The following is a 19,402-nucleotide window of genomic DNA, read 5'->3' on the forward strand; positions in this document are numbered from 1 at the left end:
TCCTCTTTGGAGGCGGCCTGGCTTGCTTCAGGGCCATTTTCTTCGGCCTCTTGGACCAAAATCGGTTGCCTTTCTGAAGTGGAATTTTCATTATGCGAATCAGAATCCAAGTAAGTCGGGAAGAATGAACCAAAGGTGGGTTGAATTATTTACCTTAGGGGCCGGATTAATCTTGCAGAATGGCTTGAGCCCTATCTGGCTACACTTGGCCAAGGGCTCGCCGGTTAACTTCTTGATGATGGACACAATATCTTCCTCTGTGAGTGCTGTGCGGAAGTAACATTGGGGGTGATCCAAAGTGCGATCAAACTCACACATCCAGCCATCTCGGCGACTCAAGGGAAGGATGCGCCATTCCACCCAGCAGCGGCTCAGATCAACTCCAGTAAGACCGTTGTTCGTTAAATATCGTAGCTCGGACAGCACTGGAATAAAATCCGTTTCCTCTTCTTCGGTGAGCTTCTCTGGAAGTTTAAAGTTTGTAGGCAGGCGTTCCTTCCTATAGCCGAGGAGTTTGTTTTCACCTTTAAGGGAAGTTTCCTGGCAATAAAACCAAGACTCGCCCCAGCCTTTGGGATGGCTAGGCATGGCGAGTGATGGGAATGAGCTGTCCCTGCGGCGTTGAACGTTGACGCCTCCAAGTTCTAAGCTAGGGCCATTGGCAAACTCGGTCTGGCGATTGAAATGGAAGAAGTACCAGAACAAAGGGACTGATGGTTCCATCCGCAAGTAGGCTTCACAGAATACTTGGAACTAGCATATGTTGCTAATCGAGTTGGGGCCCAGGTCTTGGAGGCGGACGTTCATGAAGTCCATAGCGTCTCTGAGGAATTTTGATCCTGGCGGCTTAAACCCCCGTTCGAGGTGCTCAGCAAAAACAACTATCTCCCCTTCCTTTGGGTTGGGGATTTCTTTGCCTAACCCGGATCGCCATCCGATAACTTCTTTCGGGTCAAGATTCCCCGTCTTTACGCAGTCGTTGAGGAAGGCATCGTCAACTTTGGTCACGAGCTAATCGGCCTTGAAAATGGTACCCATAGCTACAGAGGAAAAAGGTCACGGGTAAATTAACTCGCCGAACACCTGTTGAGTGGTTAAGAGGATCTGTTAACTCGCCGAACGCTTGTTGAGTAGCTAAGAGGATCTATTGACCCACCGAATATTTGTTGAGTGGCCAAAATAATTTGTTAACTCGCCAATAAAGGATCAAATCTGGGCATAGGGGCGATTTAAGAATTTCCTATTGTTAGAGAAGACATCTCGGAGCATCAGATCTATAAACAGGTTTCTACACGACAGGCATCAAAATATGGATCTACGAACAAGTTAAAATGAATGGAAAAAGGCCTGGATAAGGTGAAACAGTCTGTGGCTTGGGTAAAAACAGGGAAGATGATTTGACAGAAACCTTTCTTAGTTCCTCGAACAGGAGCTAATCGATTGAGGATATGGTCGATGCTACCGTGCCTACTACTATTGTTGTGAATCAATCGACGTCGTATATGGATGCATTCGAGGTGTTCTAAAGAGCCGGCATACGATGAACATCGAGGAGCTAAGATCTATTTCTAATGGCGAAGTACTGACCTGGTGATGGTGTCCGGAAGCGACACATGGAGATCCGCGGAGAGTGTTGCGTTCTTGGTCGGCCTGGAGATGTGTCGGACGCGGTGGCCGGAGACGGAGTTCCTCGGGAGGCGATGGAGTTCTTGGTGCGGTCTCGAGGAAGAAAAGGCCCATGAAATGGGTAGGTGGAGATGTTCTCTGCCCCCTTCCCCGAGCCTATTTATTGGGTCGGGCGCTGGAATCAAGGCGCCTCGCGCGGGAACTGAAGAAAGGATAAAGATTCGCCATAATAGCGCCAAGATTTTCAGGATATCTGTGCGGAGAGATCCGTTGGGGATTGTGTCATCATTTCTTCCGATATTAAAGGGATAAGATGATGTCATCAAGCAACGGATCAGCGATTTGGATATTTCCGCGAAGGATGGTGGTTTAAGCCTATGATACATAAAAAGAGCAGAATGAGTCGCCCTTGACTAGGTAAGAGTCTTGGCGTGAACAGGTTCAAGTCAATTTGGGGCCTAATGTTGGGGATATTATCTGCTGTGTGACCCGCCCTAGTTGGGCCGGGTCACCAAGCGGGCGACTCATCCTTTGGTGATTCAAACTTTGGCCTAATAGGCCCGGGAGCTGGATGGAGGTTCAAGATCCTCGTGGAGAATCTATCATCGGGGAGTTCTCCGGTCTTGGAAAGCACGGCGACTTAGAGATAGAAAGAATGATGACTTGCATGATGACAAGGACTCTTGTAAACCCTAAGGGCTTGACTTGTATATAAAGGCGAGTCCCAGGGAAGGAGAGGGCAGGTTAGAAATCATCGAGAGCTAGGTCAGGCGAGTTACGCCCTCCTTGTAATCGAAACACCATCAATACAACACAAAGCAGGACGTAGGCTTTTACCTCTTCACGAGGGGCCGAACCTAGGTAAATCTGAGTCCGCTCCCGTTCAACCCCTTTGAGTCGCCACCAAGGTGCGATGGCTCCAACACTAAGTCCTTTCACGAGGACATCTGCCGTGACAAAACCATGACAGGTACCGTCCATACCAACATCAATCCTGAGGGAGTTTTGTTTGCAATTATCATTACAATTTGAGTATGGAACTGGGAATTCCAATTACCGCCCCCTTTCTCGTGAATGATAGTGAATAAACACATATCGAGGATAACACGCCTAGCATGGAAGATACCAATAGCCCCCTGTCACTAGATGAGCGGTTCGGGCACACAAAACAGATTATTTTCTTGAAGGTTTTAGATAGTGGCACGTGCAAATTTACTTGGATCGGCAGGTAGATACCGCACATAGGTAAGTATGGTGGACTCATATGGCAGAAATTTAGGTTTATGGAGGTGGATGCACAAGCAGTATTCCCGCTTAGTACAAGTGAAGGCTAGCAAAAGACTAGGGAGCGACCAACTAGAGAGCGACAACAGTCATCAAAATGCTTTGAGATTAACTAACATTGAGTGCAAGCATGAGTAGGACATAAATCACCACAAACATGAACATCATAGAGGCTATGTTGATTTTGTTTCAACTACATGCGTGAACATGCGCCAAGTCAAGCCACTTGAATCATTCAAAGGAGGATACCATCCTATCATACTACATCATAGTCATCTCAACATTCTTGTGGGCATCCAAGAAAGACCATTATAAGCTCCTAGCTAATTAAGCATGGCATAAGCAACTATGATCTCTAAGTTGTCATTGCAAACATGTTTCTCTCACAACAAAGCTGAATCAAGCACGATGAGCTAGTCATATTTACAAAAACAAAATAGATCGAGTTCATACCAGCTTTTCCAGGCTCAGTCACTTCATCATATATCGTCATTATTGCCTTTCACTTGCACAACCCAACGATGTGAACAATAATAAGCGTGCTCGTGCATTGGACTACGCTGGAATCTGCAGGCAAACACAAAGGAGAAGACAAACTAATATGGCTCTTTGAAAGCTAAACATGTATGCATGCAAGAGCCACTAAACATTGTAACCATGGTCTTCTACCTTGACCCAAAGAAAAAGAAAACTATTTACATGGCAAAGCTCCCAACAAGCAAAAGAAGAAAAAGAAAATCTTTTTGGGTTTTCTCAAACTAGACAGACACACGAAAAGAAAACGAGAAAAAGAAAATAAACTAGCATGGATGATACAGTGGCAAAGTGTGAACACCGACGAGCAAAGTGAAAGCATAAGCAAGAATGTAAAGTCGCTGAGAAACACGTACTCCCCCAAGCTTAGGATTTTGGTCTAAGTTGGTCTACTCCCAAGGAGGGAAATAACCAACTCCGGGGTACTCCGGAGTGGACTGAGGATGCCACTCTTGTGTGAGCTCCTCCGGCTCCCACTGATAAACTGGCGTCTGGTACTCGACTGGTGGCTCGGGCACGGGCACCTGTGGTTGGGCTAAGCCCAATATGCGTAGATGTCCGAGGGCATAATAGTGTACCTGCCTTCATGAAGATTGAACAAAGAAGGAGCAGGCAAAGTAATAGTCTCATGAGTACCCTAACTAAATACCAGGTTATAAATCATCCTTCTATTGATATCTCTATCAAGAAAGTCATGAGAAACCATGCTATCGTAATCTAGATATCTCTCGAGAAGAAGAACCCCTTCTTCCTCCTCCAATCTAATGGGTATCTCAAAGTTTCTAGCAAGACGAGTAGCATAGATACCTCCACAGTCAACACCTGTAGAACGGTTCAGGTTCAACCGTTGAGCTACTATAGTGCCCAAGCTATAAGTTTTATCATTATAAAGGGCTTCACGCAAGACCGCAAGATCTAGGGAACTAAGTGACCCAGCCTTCCCACGGCCAATCAAACATTTTCCCACAAATAATGAGAAGTACCGAAGAACGGGAAAATGAATGCTAGCAGCTCTAGCGCAAGACACTCCTCTCTCCTCTCCTACAACAATTGTGCCGATGAAAGCTTCCAAGTCCCGTGGACGAGGTTCATGAATATCCCCAACGTAAGGTAATTTGCAGACATTGCAAAAATCCTAGAGTGACATGCGCTGGGGGATATCATAAAGTTTAAACTCAACCATAGGAGGATTCTTCCTCGGATAGAAGTTAAAGCCTTGTACGAAGATATTAGTGAGGAGGAGGTATTGCAGACACTTATCTTCAACGAAGGCGGTAAGGCCTGCGTTCTCCACCAAGCGATAAAAGTCCTCATAAATTCCAGCGGCGCGTAAGAACACGTCGCTTGGCCACTCGTATGCTCGAACTTCCGCGACTCGAGGGGATACTTGGGCTTCTTCTCACTCCCATCATCCTTGGGGTCACGGCTTGACGAGCCTCTTAAGAACCTCCTCATATTTTCCCTTTTCTATCTCTGAAAATATCTGAAATTTTTAGTGACTCTGAGGAAAAGTGAATAAGGCTCAATGAAACTCGTAGCAACTACTCCCACAAGTGCCTAGAGGCCATATTACGCATCAAAACTTCTTGGGACCAGCTAGAATTAGCATGCAAAGCTCAAGAACATGGTAACCAAGGCAACAAAAATACGCGGAGTATAAGGCACTAGAGCAAAAACTAATTGGACCAATGGAGGAGTCACTTACCTAGGAGTATTTTCCCCAAAACAGTTCGGAGAAAGGTGATTTGAGCAAAGAGATCGAAAATCCCAGCAAGAGGAGCAAGAACACGGGTTTGAGCTGCGAAACAATTTTTGCTGGAGGTAGGAGACCCAGACGAGAGCAAGAATGAGTGGAGGGGGCACCTGTCGGCCCCACAAGCCTGGGTGGTGCGGCCAGGGGGGTGCACGCGCCCCTAGGGCTTGTGGCCCACTGGTGTGGCCCCCAGACAAGCTCTTTGTCTCAGTATTTTTCAAAAAATCCAGAAAAAATCATACTTGATTTTCAGGACGTTCGGAGAACTTTTATTTTTGGGGTATTTTTCTATCGGATGCTAAAACAGAAAACAGGGAAAACTAAACTAAATCTATCATTTTTCTTCTAAGCAACCTAAAGTGAAAGCTTGGAGCAGAGGTTTGTGACTCCTCGATTCATCCATCTCATGGTCATCGAATGAAAATCTGGCAATGAGGTTGATCAAGCCTCTTTGACAAACCTTTTTGAATCGCAAAAGAGAATGGAGCATTTCCGAATAGTCACTATGTCACCTCAATGGGTATATGTATCTCCCCAACAAGAAAATCATACTTCATCTTTACACGAGGAATAGGGCATTCAAAGCTCCCAATGAGAATCAATGAAGTCTTTTCCATAGCATTGGTGCAATGTACTCGATACTGTTTCTTCGGAAAGTGCACTGTATGCTCATTACCGTTGACTTGGAAAGTGACATTGCCTTTGTTGCAATCTATAACAGCCCCTGTAGTGTTTAAAAAGGGTCTTCCGAGGATGACAACCATGGCATCGTCCTTGGGAATATCCAAGATAACAAAGTCTGTTAAGATAGTGACGTTAGCAACCACAACAGGCACGTCCTCGCAAATGCCGATACGGAAAGTAGTTGATTTGTCGGCCATTTGCAGAGAGATTTTAGTGGGTGTCGACTTATCCAGTTCAAGCCTATGATAAAGAGAGAGAGGCATAACACAAACACCGGCTCCAAGATCGCATAACGCAGTTCTAACGTAGTTGCCTTTAATGGAGCAAGGTATAGTGGGCACACCGGGATCACCTAGTTTCTTAGGAGTTCCACCCTTGAAAGTGTAATTGGCAAACATGGTGGAGATCTCAAGATCAGGTATCCTCCTCTTATTAGTCACAATATCTTCATGTACTTCGCATACGGAGACATCTTGAGCATATCGGTCAAACGCATTTGCAGAAAGACAGGTCTGATCATTTCAACGAATCGCTCAAAATCCTCATCATCCTTTTTCTTGGATTGTTTGGGAGAAAAGGGCATGGGTTTCTGAACCCATGGTTCCCTTTCTTTACCATGCTTCCTAGCAGCAAAGTCATTCTTACCATATCTCTTAGTCTTAGGCTGTGGGTTATCAAGATCAACAGGTTCAATCTCCACATCCTTTTCATTGCTAGGTTGAGCATCATCATGAACATCACTATTGATATCATCATTAGGCTCATGTTCATCACCAGATTGTGTTTCAGCATCAGAAACAGAGGCATCGTTTGGATTCTCAGGTGTAGCAGCAACATGGTTGCTAGCGTGCAGGTTCCTATCATCTTTCTTCTTCTTTCTAGGATGACTAGCGTGCAGGTTCCTATCATCTTTCTTCTTCTTGCTATCATCTTTCTTCTTCTTTCTTGTTCAATTCTCTTTGGATGACCCTCAGGATACAAAGGTTCCTGGGTCATTCTACCGCCTCTAGTGACGACTCTGACATAATTGTCATTCAACTCATTGAGCAAGTCATTTTGAGCTTTAAGTACTTGTTCTACTTGAGTAGTAACCATAGAGGCATGTTTACTCAGAAGTTTAAAACCATTGCCATTTCTGTCCACACAAGCACTTAAATGACTAAGCATACGAGCATTCTTTTCCAATTTTCTGCTAACATACTCGTAGAAACTCTGTTGTTTGGCAACAAAGTTATCAAACTCATCCATGCATAAGCTAGCAGGTTTATCAAAAGGAATATCACTCTCATCAAACCTATGCAGAGAATTTACTTCTACTACCAGTATCGGGTTATCCAGACCATGGATCTCTTCGATAGGTGGTAGATTTTGACATCTTCAGATTTAATGCCTTTATCTCGCATAGATTTCTTGGCTTCTTGCATATCTTCAGTACTGAGGAATATAATACCTCTTTTCTTCGGAGTTGGCTTAGGAAGTGGTTCGGGAATAGTCCAAGCATTCTCATTGCATAAGATGTTATTCAATAGAATCTTAGCTTGTTCTACGGTTCGTTCCCTAAAAACACTACTGGCACAACTATCTAGGTGGTCTTTAGAAGCATCGGTAAGTCCATTATAGAAGATATCAAGTATTTCATTCTTCTCAAGAGGGTGATCAGGCAAAGCATTCAGTCGTTGGATGAGCCTCCCCCAAGCTTGTGGGAGACTCTCTTCCTCAGCTTGAGCAAAGTTGTATATTTCCTGCAAGGCAGCTTGCTTCTTATGGGCAGGGATTTTTTTTCCAGAGAAGTAGTAGACCATATCCTGGGGGCTACACACACAACCAGGAGTAAGAGAAGTGAACCAGGTTTTAGCATCATCCTTTAGCGAGAAAGTAAACAACTTGAGCATGTAGTAGTGGCAGATCTTTTCCTCACTTGAATAGGGTGGCTATATCGTGTAGTTTGGTAAGATGGGCTACAACCGTTTCAGACTCGTAACCGTGAAAAGGATCAGATTCGACCAGAGTGATTAACTCAGGGTCGACAAAGAATTCATAATCCTTATCGGTCACAGAGATAGGCGAAGTGGCAAACTTCGGGTCGTATTTCATCCTAGCGTTCAGAGATTTTTCTTTCCACTTGCGAAGTAGTTTCTCAACATCATAGCTATCCTTACACGCAAGAAAATCCTCAGCTATCTCTCCCTCCATAACATAGCGCGTATAAGGCATAACAGACAATTCAGGCATAGTAGCAGGTTCAACTTCAATAGTATCAGCAGTTTCAGAAGTACCATCATGTCTAGTAGCAACTCTAGCAATATGTGCATCAAGGACACCTAGTGGCAAAGCAGTATTAGGCATAGCATCATCAGGCATAGTATCAAGCATAGCATCATCAGGCATAGTATCAAGCATAGCATCATCAGGCATAGTATCAAGCATAGCATCATCATGCATAGTATCAAGCATAGCAGTATCATAAGCATCATGGGCAGCAGAAGTAGCATCATCAAGCACAGGAGACATATCAAGATTTCTAGCAGGAGGCGAAGTTGCAAACTTACTCATAACTGAAGGTGAATCAAGTGCAGAGCTAGATAGTAGTTCCTTACCTCTCCTCGTAGTGGAAGGCAAGATTTCAGTTCTTGGATCTTTCGGATTCCTCATAGTGATCAGCAGACGTCAATCCCAAGTGACTCAGAGAATATAGTTGTGCTTCCCCGGCAACGGTGCCAGAAAAAGGTCTTGATAACCCACAAGTGTAGGGGATCACAACCGTTTTCGAGGGTAGAGTATTCAACCCAAATTTGTTGATTCGCCTCAAGGGGAAGCAAAATAATATTCTCAAGTACTAGCAGCGGAGTTTGTCAGATTCAACCACACCTGAAAGATTAGTGTGTGCAAGCAAAGTAGTATGATAGCAACGGTGTCAGAAATAGATCTGTTGACGGCAGACTATTCCTAATTGTTGTATCAATGGCGCCAGTAAGTAGCACGTTGACGGGGAACTATTCTTCCCCGACAACAGTGTTGGAAAAGAGTCTTGCGACAAGTAACAACAAAGTAGCAAGGAACAACAGTAGCAGCAGCAGAGTAACAACAATAGCAAAAGTAGTAGCAAAGTGGCCCAATCCCTTTTGTAGCAAGGGACAAGCCTGGACAAAGTAACGTAGCAAGGACCAGTAGTAAAAGACTCGTAGGCAGTGGATCGATGATGGATGAGTATGACGGATGTGATTCATCATGTAACAGCTATAACACAGAGAGATATCTAACTAGCTCTCGTTCGTCAACCTAATGTAGGCATGTATTTCGTATGTAGTCATACGTGCTTAGGGAAAAGAACTTGCATGACATCTATTGTCCATCCCTCCCGTGGCAGCGGGGTCCTAATGGAAACTACGGGACATTAAGGTTCTCCTTTTAATAAAGAACCGGACCAACGCATTAACACGCGGTGAATACATGAATTCCTCATACTATGGTCATCTCCGGGAGTGGTTCCGGCTATTGTCACTTCGGGGTTGCCGGGTCATAACACATAGTAGGTGACTACAACTTGCAAGATAGGATCTAAAACACACATATATTGGCGACAACATAATAGGTTCAGATCTGAAGTCATGGAACTCGGGCCCTAGTGACAAGCATTAAGCATAGCCAAGTAGTAGCAACATCAATCTAGAACATAGTGGATACTAGGGATAAATCCCCGTCAAAAACTAACTCAATTACATGATAGATCTCATCCAACTCATCACCGTCCAGCAAGCCTACGATGAGATTACTCATGAACGATGAATAGCATCATGGAATTATCGATGGAGGAATGTTGATGATGACGATGGCGCCGCTTTCCCCTCTCCGGAGCCCGAAACGGACTCCAGATCTGCCCTCCAGATGAAGAACAGGATGTTGTGGCAGCTCCGTATCGTAAAACGCGATGAAACCTTCTCTCTGATTTTTTCCGGGCGAGACGGAAGATAAAGAGCTGAGTTTGGGGGCGGTGGAGCAACGTGGGCCCCACAAACCCTCACGACGCGGCCTAGGGGGGTGGCCGCGGCCCAGGTGCTTGTGGCCCACTCGTCCACCTCCTCCGGTGGATCTTTGCGCATTTATTTTTCTTTTATTCCAGAAAAATTCTCCGTAAATTTTCAGGATATTCCGAGAACTTTTATTTCTGCACAAAAACAACACCATGGCAGTTCTGCTGAAAACAGCGTCAGTCCGGGTTAGTTCCATTGAAATCATGCAAATTAGAGTCCAAAACAAGGGCAAAAGAGTTCGGAAAAGTAGATACGACGGAGACGTATCAGTGACCTCACCCAGTGACAGAAGGGGTAGCGAGGCACGCATCGTGTTGTTGCCATCAAGGGTAAAAAGATGGGGTTTACATCATTGGTTTGAGTTTATCCCTCTACATCATGTCATCTTGCTTAAGGCGTTACTCTGTTCGTCATGAACTCAATACACTAGATGCATGCTGGATAGTGGTCGATGTGTGGAGTAATAGTAGTAGATGCAGACAGTATCGGTCTACTTGTCTCGGACATGATGCCTATATGTACGATCATTGCCTTAGATATCTTCATGACTTTGCGCGGTTCTATCAATTGCTCGACAGTAATTTTTCACCCGCCGTAATATTTGCTATTTTGAGAGAAGCCTCTAGTGAACACTATGGCCCCCGGGTCTACTTCACACCATATTTTCAGCCTTACACTTTTACTTTGTTGCACTTTCCGCCTTCAGATCTCACTTTGCAATCAATCTTGAAGGGATTGACAACCCCTTTATAGCGTTGGGTGCAAGCTTGTTTGTGTTTGCGCAGGTACTCTGGACAATTGGCTTGATTCTCCTACTGGATTGATACCTTGGTTCTCAAAACTGAGGGAAATACTTACTGCTACTGTGCTGCATCACCCTTTCCTCTTCAAGGGAAAAACTAACGCAAGCTCAAGAGGTAGCAAGAAGGATTTCTGGCGCCGTTGCTGGGGAGGATCAAGTCAAGAATAGTCTCCCGTCAACGTGCCAATTTCTAGCGCCGTTGCCGGGGAGGATCATGTCAAGAATAGTCTCCCGTCAACGTGTCAATTTATGGCACCGGGGATTATTCTAGGTGAAGCTTATCCAAGTAAGTGTTGCAAACTCATCTCTTGCATTTACATTTTTTTGCCTTTCGATTGCCTTTCCTTTGCTTGTGTGCTATGTGCCTTCAATATGCTTGCATCTCCTCTTGCTAAGAATCTAGTGATATGGATCCTCATCCACTTGCTAATCTTTTCAAGAGGTCCAACTATGTTGAACCAATTGCTAGTGTGTTTTGTGCACTAGATTTTCTTTATGAAGTTTTTCTTGAGATGCGTGAATCTGAAAATCGTGATGAAGAAATTTATGAAGTGATTCATGAGGGCTCCTTGAATGAAAAGCATGATTGCAATGGTTTCACTATAAATCCTATTAGTGTCAATCATGCTAAAAATATGCAAAACCCTAAGCTTGGGGATGCTAGTTTTGCTTTGTCCACTACTTGTTGCAATGATCATGATCGGGGCGATGATTTTTCTTATGATCTTGAAAGTTTGTTTAAGCCTCATGATGAATATGATATTTGCAATAATATTGAAAGTGGTATTGGAGAAGTCATGACTTTAGTTGATAATAATCCCACTATATTTGAAGAGCGTCAACTTTGCATGCATGTGGATCATGAAAAGAATATCCATTGTGATAGCTATATTGTTGAATTTGAATATGATCCCACATGTAATTGCTATGAGAGAGGAAAATATTGTGGTAGAAACTTTCATGTTACCAATTCACCTCTCGTTATGTTGAGATTGATATTGTCTCTTTCTTCTTCTTTGCATATGGTAACTATTGGTTGTCTTGACAATCTGTTTTCCTGTAAAATTCCCATGCATAGGAAGTATGTTAGACTTAGATATGTTTGTCACATGTTTCATGATGCTCTCGTTATGCTTCAATTCTTGTCTTTTGTGTGAGCATCATTGAATTATCAATGCCTAGCTAAGAGCGTTAAACAATAGCGCTTGTTGGGAGGCAACCCAATGAATTTATCTTTGCTTTTTACTTTCTATTTTTTTGCGTCCACACCATCATAATTCTGTTATGATTGTGTCTTTTGTGTTTCTTTTTGTGTTTGCGCCAAGTAAATCCTTTATGACTAGTTTGGTGATGGTTGTTTGATCCTGCTGGAAAAAGACAGAAAACTTTTTGCTCACGAAATTATTTTTCATTTTTATCCAGAAAGAGCTTTTGAGTTGATTCTTATTGATGCTCGTTGATATGCCTTTTTCCCAAACTGTCGTAATGTTTCAGATTTTTTGAGATAAAAAAGTATCCGAAGTATATATATTGCTAAAGACTGGTCTGTTTTTGACAGATTTTGTTTTTGTTCTGTTGGTTGCTTGTTTTGATGAAACTATGGATAGTATCGGGGAGGGGGGGGGGTACTAGCCATGGAAAAGTGAGAATACAGTAATCTAACACCAATATAAATAAAAATCAAGATTGCTACATTACCTCAAGAGGTGGTAGTTTGTTTTCTTGTGCTAATGATATCACGAGTTTCTGTTTAAGTTTTGTGTTGTGAAGTTTTCAAGATTTGGGTGATGTTCTCATGGACAAAGGGATAAAGAGTGGAAAGAGATCAAGCTTGGGGATGCCCAAGGCATCCCAAGCCAAATTCAAGGACACCAAAAAGCCTAAGCATGGGGATGCCCCGGGAAGGCATCCCCTCTTTCGTCTTCAATCCATCGGTAACATTACTTGGAGCTATATTTTTATTCACCACATGATATGTGTTTTGCTTGGAGCGTCTTGTATCGTAGGAGTCTTTTCTTTTTCTTGTGTCACAATCATCCTTGCTGCACACCTTTTGAGAGAGACATGCACTCATCGTGAATTTGCTAGAATACTCATTGTGCTTCACTTATATCTTTTGAGCTAGACAATTTTGCTCTATGTGCTTCACTTAGATCTTTTAGAGCACGGCGGTGCGTAAGTTGGTAGTTGGCTTGTGCTATGAAAGTAGTCTCAAAGGTGATAGGTAACCAAAGAGGATACAATAAAACTTCCATCTTCATGTGCATTGAGTAGAAAGGCGGGCGAATCAGCCAGATTTTGGAATTGGTTCCTCACAAACAAAAACCAAATCATGGACTACTCGGATGCCGAGGCGATAGCCTCTTTCACGCATAATATCCAAGACGAATGGTTGGATCGCTAGCTCGGCCAGGATAGGCCGAGAACAATGGCCGCCCTCACTTCCCTCATGACCCGCTTTTGCGCTGGCAAGGATAACTGGCTAGCTCGACGCGATCATAATACGGACGACCCCGGAACCTCCGAAGTTCAGGACGATAACGGTAAGACAAGAAGAAACAAGAACAAACACCGCCGCCGTAATGGTGATGCCAAAGAAACAACAGTAAATACTGGATTCTGCAGCTGCAAACATGGATAACAGAAGAAACCCTTTAAAGGAAACATGGATGGACTAACTCCATTGGAAAAAATTAGGGAAAGGCCCTGCCAGATTCATGGCACCCAATACAAACCAGATACCCACACCAACCGCAATTGCTGGGTGTCCAAACAGGCTGACAAATTAGCCCCCGAAGAACAGCGCAGGGGCCAACGAAGCGAAGACGGCGAAGAGCCCCGCGGCCCAAACACTGGGGATAAAAAACAGTTCCCTCTTGAGGTGAAAACCGTGAACATGATCTACGTGACCCACATATCTAAAAGGGAGAGGAAGAGCCCTTCGGGAGGTCTACGACGTAGAACATGTAGCCCCAAAATACAATCCATGGTCGGCTTGCCCGATCACCTTTGACCGAAGGGATCATCCGACCAGTATCTGTCATGGAGGGTCGGCCGCCCTCGTCCTAGATCCCATTATACATGGGTACCACCTCACCAGAGTCCTTATGGACGGAGGAAGTAGTGTTAACTTGATTTACACACACATGGTGAAAAAGATGGGTATAGACCCATCAAGAATCAAACCCAGCAACACTACCTTTAAAGGACTAGTCCCAGGCGTTGAGGCCCGTTGCTCCGATACAATAACACTGGAGGTTGTGTTCGGTCACCCGACAAATTCCGCAGCGAAGACTTGATCTTTGACATCGTTCCCTTTCACAGTGGATACCATGCATTGCTCGTCCGCACAGCCTTCGCTCGCTTCAACGTTGTGCCTCACTATGCTTACCTAAAGCTTAAGATGCCCAGACCCAGAGGAGTCATCACCATTAACGGCAACACAGAACGCTCCCTATGGACCGAGGAACACACATCCGCCTTGGCGGCCGGATGCGAGCATGACAACGAAGCGTCAAGTCATAAGTCGATCACCAAGGCGTGACTAGCAAGCAAGCGAGCCCGAGCTCAATCAGGTCCCCCAGAGACATCTTCCACTCCGACTACATAGGGATACGCCCTCTCAAAGCGTGACCCGAACACCCTCAAGGTATGTCCCTCGTCCACACAATTTTATTCTCAAGATACCATCGACAGCTGTGGGGGCCCACAAATAAGAGCCATATGCTCGGCTAGACCAAGCTATGGTAACAACATCTTAACGGACAAAGCGGGATATCATGAAGAATTTCCAAAGCATCAAGCTCAACATCATCGGCAGCTTCTCAAGACCCTTCATTCAAGGTCTGTCTCCCAACAGCAACCACCTCTAAAGGATATTATCCCTTCCCTCTAAGAAGAATTGGGGAGATAGCGCAACCAAAAACTGGGCAGTCGTCAAGTCGCCCGGGGAGGGTGCTACTTCTCAAACAACAACGCCAGAAATTGACACGTTGACGGAGACTTGCTTGCGTTGGTTTTTCTCTTGAAGAGGAAAGGGTGATGCAGCACAGGAGTAGTAAGTATTTCCCTCAGTTTGAGAACCAAGGTATCAATCCAGTAGGAGAATCTCGTCAAGTCCAAAGTACCTGCACAAACACAAAAGAGCTTGCACCCAACGCTATAAAGGGGTTGTAAATCCCTTCAAGATTGATTGCAAAGTGAGATCTGAAGGCAGAAAGTGCAACGAAGTAAAAGAGTTAGGCTGAAAATAGGGTGTGAAGGAGACCTGGGGGCCATAGTGTTCACTAGAGGCTTCTCTCAAAATAGCAAATATTACGGTGGGTGAACAAATTACTACCGAGGAATTGATAGAACCGCGCAAAGTCATGACGATATCTAAGGCAATGATCATACATATAGGCATCACTTTCGAGACAAGTAGACCGATACTTTCTACATCTACTACTAATACTCCACACATCGACCGCTATCCAGCATGCATCTAGTGTATTGAGTTCATGACGAACAGAGTAACGCCTTAAGAAAGATGACATGATGTAGATGGATAAACTCAAACCAATGATGAAAACCCCATCTTTTTACCCTTGATGGCAACAACACCATGTGTGCCTCGCTACCCCTTCTGTCACTACAAGAGGTCACCGCACGGTATGAACTCAAAACCAAGCACTTCTCCCATTGCCAGAATCATAGATCAAGTTGGCCAAACAAAACCCACAACTCGAAGAGAATTACAAGGATATGAAATCATACATAAAAGAGATTAGGAGAAAATCAAATAAGATTCATAGATAATCTGATCATAAATCCACAATTCATCGTATCTCGACAAAGACACCGCAAAGAAGATTACATCGGATAGATCTCCATGAAGATCATGGAGAACTTTGTATTGAAGATCCAAGAGAGAGAAGAAGCCATCTAGCTACTAGCTACGAACCCGTAGGTCTATGGTGAACTACTCACGCATCATCGGAGAGGTCATGGTGTTGATGAAGAAGCATGCCCCCTCCGGCAGGGCACCAGAAACATGCCCCAGATGGGATCTTGCAGAGACACAAGCTTGCGGCGGCGGAAAAGTATTTTCATGGATCTCCTGATTTTTTCTGGGATTTTAGGGAATATATAGGCGAAAGACCTAGGGCAGAGGAGGCCCAGGGAGCCCACAAGCCTGGGAGGTGCGGGCCCCCTGGCCGCGGCTAGGGGGCTTGTGGGGTCCCTGGTGACCCTCTGCCTTGGTTCTCAAGTCTCCCGATCGTCTTCTGTTTCGGAAAAAATCTTTTTGGAAGTTTCATTCCGTTTGGACTCCCTTTAAAATCCTCCTCTAAAAAGGGTCAAAAACACGGAAAAAACAGGAACTGGCACTTGGCACTGAGTTAATAAGTTAGTCCCAAAAAATATATAAAAGGCATACAAAACATCCAAAGTTTGACAAGATAATAACATGAAACTATCAAAAATTATAGATACGTTGGAGAAGTATCAAGCATCCCCAAGCTTAACTCCTGCTCGTCCTCGAGCACGGAAGTGATAAAGACTGAATTTTTGATGTGGAATTCTACCTAGCATAGTTGTCCTTTGTAACTTCTTTCATGTGACATGAATGTTCAGATCCGTAAGATTCAAAACAATAGTTTGCTATTGACATGAAAACAATAATACTTCAAGAAAACTAGCAAGGTAATCATGAAGTTTTGAAATAACAAGGCCAAAGAAAGTTATCCCTACAAAATCATATAGTTTGGCTATGCTCCATCATCCTCACACAACTAATTTAAATCATGCACAACCCCGGTATTGGCCAAGTAATTTTTTTCGCACTCTTACTTTCTCAAACCTTTTGCAACTATCACGCAATACATGAGTGTGAGCCATGGATATAGCACTATAGGTGGAATAGAGTGTGGTGGTGGTTGTGAGACAAAAAGGAGGAGATGGTCAGATTGACTCGGCATATCAAAGGGTTATGGAGATGCCCATTAATAGATATCAATGTGAATGAGTAGGGATTGCCATACAAAGGATGCACTAGAGCTATAAGTATGTGAAAGCTGAAAAGGAGAACTAGTGGGTGTGCATCCAACTTGCTTGCTCACGAAGACCTAGGGCAAATTTGAGGAAGCCCATCATTGGAATATACATGGTGCTATTATGAAGCACAAGTGTGGAAAAAGATAGTAGTATTCTCCCTTCTCTCTTTTTCTTTTTTTTATTTGGGCTCTTTGGCCTCTTTTTCTCTTTTTTTATGTGGGCAACTATGGCCTACTTTTTTTCCTCACATGGGACAATGCTCTAATAATGATGATCGTCACACTTTTATTTACTCGCAACTCAAAGCTCAGAACGATGATAACTCTATAGGACATGCCTCCGGTAGTGTACCGGGATGTGGAACGATCTAGCTTGGCGTATGACGTAGAAACATCTCGCTAGCTATCTTACGATCATGCAATGGCAATATGAGAGTGACGGCACATGTCATGTGACGGAACAGTGGGAATTGCATGGCAATATATCTCCGAATGGCTATGAAAATGCCATAGTAGGTAGGTATGGTGGCTGTTTTGAGGAAGGCATATGGTAGGTTTGTGCACCGGCGAAAATTGCGCGGTACTAGAGAGGCTAGCAATGGTGGAAGGTGAAAGTGAATCTATACCATGGACTCACATTAGTCATGAAGAACTCACATACTTGTTGCGAAAGTTTTTATTAGTAATCGAAACAAAGTGCTAAACGCATACTTCTAGGGGAAAGGTTGGTAGGTGTTAACCATTGCACGATCGTGACCTCAACACAAAGGATGACAATCAATAGATCAATTATGCTCCGACTTCCTAACATAGCGGTTCACCATACGTGCATGTTACGGGAATCACTAGCTTCAACACAAGTATTTCAAGATTCACGACACCCTACTAACATAACTCTTAATATTACCAAATCCACGTCTCAAAACTAATTGAGAGGAATCAAAACTTCTCTTTCTACTCAATGCACATGAAGATGGAGGTTTTTGTATCCTCTTTGGGTACCTATCACCTTTGGGACTACTTTCATAGCACAAGCCAACTACCAAGTCACGCACCGCCGTGCTCGAAAAGATCTAAGTGAAGCACATAGAGCAAAATTATCTAGCTCAAAAGATATAAGTGAAGCACAATGAGCATTCTAGCAAAATCACGATGAGGGCATGTCTCTCTCAAAAGGTGTGCAACAAGGATGATTTTGACACAAGAAAAAGAAAAGACTCCTACGATACAAGACGCTCCAAGCAAAACACATATGATGTGGTGAATAAAAATATAGCTCCAAGTAATGTTACCGATGGATTGAAGACGAAAGAGGGGATGCCTTCCTGGGGCATCCCCAAGCTTAGGTTTTTTAGTGTCCATGAATTTGGCTTGGGATGACTTGGGGCATCCCCAAGCTTGAGCTCTTTCCACTCTTTATCCATTTGTCCATGAGAACATCACCCAAAACTTGAAAACTTCACAACACAAAACTTAAACAGAAACGCATGATATCATTAGCACAAGAAAACAGACTACCACCTCCTTAGGTATTGTAGAAATCTTGATTTCAATTTATATTGGTGTTAGATTATTGTATTCTCACTTTTCCATGGCTAGTACCCACCGATACTATCCATAGTTTCATCAAAACAAGCAACCAACTCAGCAAAAACATAATATGTCAAAAACAGACCAGTCTGTAGCAATCTGTATACTTCTGGTACCTCAATAATTCTGAAAAATTACGATTGCGTGGGAAAAAGGCGTATCAACCTGCAGCAAAAAGAGACAACTCAAAATCTCTTTCTTAATAAAATTGAAAAATAATCTCGTGAGCGAAAAGTTTCTGTCTTTTTCTAGCAGGATCAAACAACCATCACCAAGACTAGTCATAAAGGTTTTGCTTGGCTCAAAACACAAAAAGAAAGACAAAATACAGAATCATAACAGAATTATGATGGTGTGGATGCAACAAAACAAAAAGAAAAAAAGCAAAGATAAATTCATTGGGTTGCCTCCCAACAAGCTCTATTGTTTAACAACCTTAGTTGGGCATTGATAAATCAATGATGCTCACACAAAAGACAAGAATTGAAGCACAAAGAGAGCATCATAAAGCATGTGAAAATCACATCTAAGTCTAACATACTTCCTATGCATAGGCATTTTATAGGAAAACAAATTGTCAATACTACCAATAGTTGCCATATGCAAGGAAGAAGAAAGAGTGTCACATCCCCGATCCCTAATAGGGTATAGCAAGCTTGTGCTCATGTTTTCTTCATTGTATTCAAGAAAATGACATGAAATCAAAAGCAAGCAAAGAAAACCAAAGCAATCCTAGAAACTCCATATACAAAAGCTTTTCAATTATGGTGGCAAATTAAAGTTTTCAAAACGGCCAATAGAAAAGTTCATCATTTCTGATAAATGTTGAAAACAAAATATTAGGGGTAAAATATATTTTCAAAGTGCTTTTGGCATTTTATTTTAAAGTTAAAAGCTACTGAAATCAACTATATAACTGATTCCAAATATTTCAAAGTTTTCAAAAATGCTGAAACTTTTATATATGTTTGGAAATATTCCAAATAACATTTCAGCATGTTTCAAACTATTTTAGGAATAGTTTGGAGCCAAAAATAAAACAAAACAAAGTCAGAAAAGAATTAAT

Source organism: Hordeum vulgare, chromosome 5H (assembly GCF_904849725.1).
Source record: "Hordeum vulgare subsp. vulgare chromosome 5H, MorexV3_pseudomolecules_assembly, whole genome shotgun sequence".
In the NCBI taxonomy this organism is placed as follows: Eukaryota; Viridiplantae; Streptophyta; class Magnoliopsida; order Poales; family Poaceae; genus Hordeum; species Hordeum vulgare.